The sequence below is a fragment of the Oncorhynchus keta genome, unplaced genomic scaffold, assembly GCF_023373465.1.
Source record: "Oncorhynchus keta strain PuntledgeMale-10-30-2019 unplaced genomic scaffold, Oket_V2 Un_contig_1216_pilon_pilon, whole genome shotgun sequence".
In the NCBI taxonomy this organism is placed as follows: domain Eukaryota; kingdom Metazoa; phylum Chordata; class Actinopteri; order Salmoniformes; family Salmonidae; genus Oncorhynchus; species Oncorhynchus keta.
Window position 1 is genome coordinate 65001 of NW_026277781.1, and position 6157 is coordinate 71157.

General features: G+C 51.8%; 1 non-coding gene and 1 pseudogene across 1 annotated transcript; both read right to left on the minus strand.

Moving 5' to 3' along the window:
- Window positions 1-5001: 5001 nt before the first annotated feature.
- LOC127917814 (U5 spliceosomal RNA) lies at window positions 5002-5118 on the minus strand. Its single transcript, XR_008097748.1, has one exon. It is a non-coding gene; the product is annotated as a U5 spliceosomal RNA (small nuclear RNA).
- A 437-nt stretch (window positions 5119-5555) lies between these two features.
- Window positions 5556-5725, minus strand: LOC127917811 (uncharacterized; annotated as a pseudogene).
- Window positions 5726-6157: the final 432 nt, after the last annotated feature.

The window sequence follows — 6157 nt, forward strand, 5'->3', positions numbered from 1 at the left end:
GTCTCCTCCCTGCCACAAGCAGATCTTGGACAGGTGGGGGATCGCGACAAACTATGCCGGTACATAATGGCACGTACCGGCAAGCACTTATGGAGGCCCAACCAATTCAGGTCCTTGAGCCTGTTGTCCAGGCCCCGCGCCTGCACTCCCTCCCAGACCACTGACGAGATGCCCGCTACAGGCGCAGGACTCCCTGCCTGTCTGACCTCCTCGTACAGGTGCCTGTGATCTAAACCTACTCGGGCAACTTCAACCTCGGGGTGCGCACGTAGCCACTTGGCCGCATGGCCAAAGTGCCACGGCAGCTGTTCCGCCCGAGGACCCCGCGTTAGACCACACCATTACGCTTCTCGCCTGATACGAGAAGAACACCCGCAGGAGGTAACCGGACGGGTGTATAACCGGACGAGCAAGCTCCGTCAACAGGAAAGAAACAAAAATGGCGTCCAGCTTGAGGGGGAGATGTGGTACCCCCCTACCTCCCTCCCCGATGGGACAGAGCATGCGCGCCCTGGCGACCCACTCGTACCTGCCACCCCACATGAACTGAAACACAAGCCTCACTAGAGACTTTCTCAGACAAGCCGGCAATGGGTAGATGTACGCCAAATACAAAAGAGATGGCAATACATCCACCTTTAGGACCAGGACCTTACCTATAAAAGACAAAGACCTAGCCTTCCACATTGCTAGCTTCCTCTGTACCACTGCGATACCCATGTTCCAGTTCAGCGTCGCTGAGCCGGAGGTCTCAAAATGGACCCCGAGAATCCTCAGGGCCCCCTCACATAGAGATAACCCCCCGGGCACATCCGTCCTACCGCGCCATCTTCCGAAAAACTTAACGGAAGACTTTGCATGATTCAGAACCGCCCCCGACGCTTGGGTGAAATCCCCAATGATGGCAAGGGACCTTGTCAGGCACGAGTCCTTACATAACAGCAAGGAAGTGTCGTCGGCGTACTGCGTCATCTTAACACGCAGCCCACCGCTTCCAGGGATCAACAAGCCCTCCACCCCTGTGTCTGCCCTAATGGCAGCCCCCAGAGGCTCCATGTACAGTACAAAGAGGAGGGCCGAGAGTGGGCATCCCTGCCTGACCCCAGATGAGAGGTCAAAAACGTCACCTAAGTGACTATTTACACTGACTCGACACCCCGCTCCGACATATAATGTACGGATCCATCCTATAAACTTCTCCCCAAATCCTAATCTACCTAAGACCCTGAATAGAAAGGATCTATTCACGCGATCAAAGGCTTTCGCCTGATCTAGCGCTGCTACCATTAAAGGCAGCCCTCTATCTTCAACCCAGGCGATGGAGTCCCTGATCAACTGTAGGTTCCATCTTATTGAGCGGCCCTCTACCCCGCACGTCTGATCCTCATGGACGACGTAGGGAAGGGCTGTGCGCAACCGGTCTGCTAAAACCTTTGCAAGAATCTTGTAGTCTACACACAGCATGGTCAACGGCCGCCAGTTGCCAAGGTCAGTTGCTTCCCCCTTCTTATAAAGAAGTGACAGCACACCAACAGCCATTGATCCCCCCGGGACCCCCGTCTCAAGGATGGCCTTCAAGACTTCGAGGACCACTGGACCAAGTATACCCCAAAACTTGAGGTAAAACTCGGCCGGCAGCCCATCCATCCCAGGCACCTTCCCTTTACCCATCCTCCTAAGAGCGCTCTCAACCTCTTCTAATGAGATCTGGGCCTCCATCACGTCTCTAATGTCCTCTGGCAACCGCCGGGACAAGTGTTCTAGAAACACATTTCCCTGCTCTACATCTATTTCCCTTTCCTTAAATAAACCTCGGAAATGATCAGTTGTCACCCTGACCATTTCCTCTGGTTTACTTACTATACTACCATCTTCTTCCCTAACGCCATGCATTACCTTCCTACTCTGCCTAGCCCTAACCGACTTAAAGAACATAGCGGAACAAGTCTCATTATGTTCTAAAAAGCCATTATGCGCACGCTCTAGGAAAGCTCGAGCCTTCTGCTCCTGCAGCTCCCTGAGCTGCGCCTTTAGGGCTGAGAATCTCTCCCAATCAATCGACCCGCCGAGGTTGCCTGCCTCGTACTCGAGTTCGATTAACCTTTGGATACGATCCACCTCCCTCCTTTCCTCCCTTTTTTTCCTTCTACAATATCCTATTATAAAAGCCCTTATCCTCACCTTAACTAAATCCCACCACTCTAACACCCCCTCGCACATGGACCGGAGGCCGTCAAGCCTCCGAAAGAAACAAAAAATGCGTCAACGAAAGCCTGCTCCTCCAGTATATCCCGATCTAACTTCCAGTACCCCCTACCGAAGAGGCAGACTGGCGACCCCACCTGCAGGAACACCCCGTCGTGATCCGTAAAGAACACAGGCAACAGCCGCCCAGACAACTGACCCAAAGACCTGGATATAAAAATGTAGTCGAGCCTCCGCGCAACCCCCCTGGAGTTGCGCCATGTAGGACCAACCAATGCCGGAGTAGTGTGCAGACCACCATCAACCAGACCATGGCAAGCCATTAGCCCAGAGATGGCACCTGCACTGCTGTCACCGCCTACCCCTAGATCTATATTAAAGTCCCCTCCTATCACCAAGTGCCTGTTTGTAACACACAGGGGCGCCAGACAGTCCACCATCTCCCTCCTGTCTGCCGCCACCTGTGGCCCATACACCCCAATTAACCTATATCTAGCTTCTCTATACTTAACATCTATCCCCAATACTCTACCCTGCATTATAACGAAAGTGTTCTCTACCTTAACCTCTCTATGCCCACACAAAATCCCTACTCCTGTTGAGTGCACCCCTCCTATGCTCCAAAATGACTCCCCCTTATCCCACTCCCTTCTAAATCTACGTACATCCCCACCATCCCTCAGGTGAACCTCCTGTAAAAAACAAAAATCAAAACCCACACCCTCTAAAAAACTAAACACCGCCCTCCTTTTGACACAATCCCTCAACCCCCTTACATTTAAACTAAACAATTTTACAGAAATATTCATTTTTTTTAAATTAACAACAAACCCTCAACAAATAAACCCAAAACCAAAGAAAAGACAGGAGACTCACCCGATGCTCCCCTGGTCCATCTCCACCGGCGGGGACGTCCTCTCCACTCCTGACGCCCCCCCGTCCTCCTCCATCACCCCAACCCATGACCCAGGAAGTGTATTTGGTCGTCCCCCCCCTCCCTCCATCCCCCCCTCCTCCCTGTTTGCCTCGGGGCTGCTCGCAGGGGACCCCAGCTCCCCCAACAGGAGCTGGGATCCCTCTAGCGAACAGCCCACCGACCCCTCACTGGATTCATCCACCAAAATATAAGAGGATGAGGCAAACAGGGAGGCCAATTTACCCTCCCCCCGCCACTCTCTTAGCCCCCCCCTCCCCCTCCACACCCCCCTCCCCCTCACCTCCTGCCAAGCTCCCCCTCTTCATCCCTTTCTTCTTTGGTGAAGGAGGTAGCGGGGAGACACAACGTCCCTTCCCCGCCACCTCCCCCACCAAATCCCTCGTCTCGTCCTCGAGGAAACCCGGCAGGCTGTCCCCCCACTCCCTCCCTCCATCTCCCCCTCCCAACCCCTCCCCTCCCTCTGTCTCCGTCACCGTTCCCTTCTCCCCTCCTTCACGTTTTTCCATCTTCTTTTTCTTCTCTTCTTTTCCCTTCTTTTCTTCTTCCCGCCTCTTTCCTCTCGCCTCTTGCTTCTTCCCATCCTCTTCCTGCTTCTTCTTTTCCCCTGTGCCATCCGTACAATCCGCACTCGCCCTTTCTTTCCTCCCCCCATCCCCCGCTCCCCCCCCAGCTGCAGACGCGTATGACCTGTGACGAGACGGGCAATCACGCCACAGGTGTTCTCTCGAGCCACACCCGTGGCAAGCCTTGGGCTCGTCACACTCCCTGGCCTCGTGCTCTTCCGATCCACAAAATCGACACCTCCTGTCGCTGCACGAGGCCAGGGTATGGCCGTAGGCCATACAACGCCTGCAGAACGGGGGCTGACGTGCATAGTAGAGTGTTCCCCTGTCAGCCCCCAGGGAGAACATCGCCGGAGGATGGAGGTAGCCATCCACACTCTTCGGGGACTCCCTGAGTAACGCCTGGAAACCTCTCTTTCCGTTCCAGAAACCCAGGGAGTCCCTGAGGTACCTCGCTGAGGAGACATTGTCCATGTAACTCCCCAGAAAGGCCCTCACCTCCTCATCCTTGACGTGCGGATTGTACATTGTTACGGTGACCACCCTGAAATTGTTCTTTGCCAGGCTGGTCACCGTGTAATGACACAGGGGTCCTTCTCCTTTTCCTTCCTTCACCATCTTCAAAATTCCATCATGTTTTTCTTCTGTATAAAAAGTCACATCAAAAGCATTCTCGTTTGGGTTTCCTTGCAGGCACAAGACTTCCCTCACCTTCAATCCAAGGCACCCGATTAAAATGCTTCTTCCAAACGTCTCTCTCCCCCATGCTTCCATCGCCTTGTCTGTCCAGGCAAACCTCACCGTGTTTGCTAATCCGATCCCAGGAACCGACCGATTTGTCCTTGTCTGCTCCATCTTGAACAACCAAAATTTAGCTCTCTTCAATAAAAAGAAGCCCAAAAAGGAAAACTGAAAAACGGAGGGAAAAAAACAAATTTTCCTCTCCTACCTATCCTACCTTCGACCTTTTGACTCAGCGGGCTCTGGGGCACCTCAGTACCAAGCTTGATCTGAGCCAAAAGGCCGAGAAGCGATAACCCACAAATGGAACCCTGCAACCGCCGGGCCCCCGGGGGTCTCGACAGACCTCAGCGGGTAGGCAAAAGCCGGCGGCTCCTCCCTCCCTCAGTCACTCAGTCACTCAGTCACTCACTCACTCACTCACTCACTCACTCACTCACTCACTCACTCAGTCACTGGCATGTGTTTTTTGGAAAAAGTCGCTAATGTATCTTTAAGTCACTATCCTGGCCCACCTCTGTCTGTCAGTCAATTTCTCTTGAAACAAGATAGCGGGCTCTGCAAAGAAGCAAAGCCCCTCCAAAAATACGTTGAACTCGTAAGTGTTCCTCTCCACGGAAGTCTTTAGTAAAAGGCGAAAGGCTTGTGCGTAATGAAGAGAAACCAGAATCGTATGGAAGTCAGAGGTGGGGGCCCGACACACACTCTGTGCACTCTAGGCCGGGTACCCGCGGGTGCTCCCGGAAGCCACTCTTCCAAGTTTTCCAGGGCTGTGGATAAAAAGAAGGTCAGAGACAGAGACACAGAGACAGAGACACAGCGACAGAGACACAGCGACAGAGAGAGAGAGAGAGAGAGAGACACACACACACACACACACACACACACACACACACACACACACAATCCTGGCCCAAATTTTTTTTTTTTTTTTTTTTTTTTTTAACAAAATGGCGGGAAACGGGGACCCCATTGAAGAGCGCTTCGCCTTTCTTTCAGTTTGATTGAATGTTTCTTTCCTTCTTCTCTTCTTTCTAGCTAGCTAGCTAGCAGCTAGCTAGCTGTTTACATAGCTTTGCGAATGAGCATTTTCCTTGACAACGGGAGAAAAGTGTTGCACCGTTCCCGGAGGTACTGCAATACCGGGTCGATGCGTGGAGCGGACGGAGCAAGCCCCATTTCCGACTCCTGTTCGAAAAATCCATTTAATATGTAGTCCCCCGATGGGGGACGTATCAGATATTAAACTGATAAGAAATCATCAATAACAATAAATAATCTAACTTCTCAAACAAACCATCATCAATACAAATAAACTCAACTCAAGGCATTTGAAAATACAATACAAATGAAATCCAAAATTAATACTCAGGGTACACCATCTCCCTCCCCCTTAATACTCAGAAAAACTACATATCTTATTCTCTTCTGCCTGATAAGAACAGAAGATTAACATATTTTGTTACTGCTCAAACAAACCATCATCAATACAAATAAAGTCAACAGAAGACATTTGAAAATACAACACAAAAGAAATCTCAAATAAACACTCAGGGGAGCACCTTCCCTCTCCCTCCATACACCCATAAACTACATACCTAAGTCCCAACCTTTCCCTATCCTATACCCTTTACCACAGCCCTAAACCCCCCTTCCACCTCTCCCGGGCAGCATGCTGCCCCCACTTCCTCTCCTCCCTCTTCATCCTCCC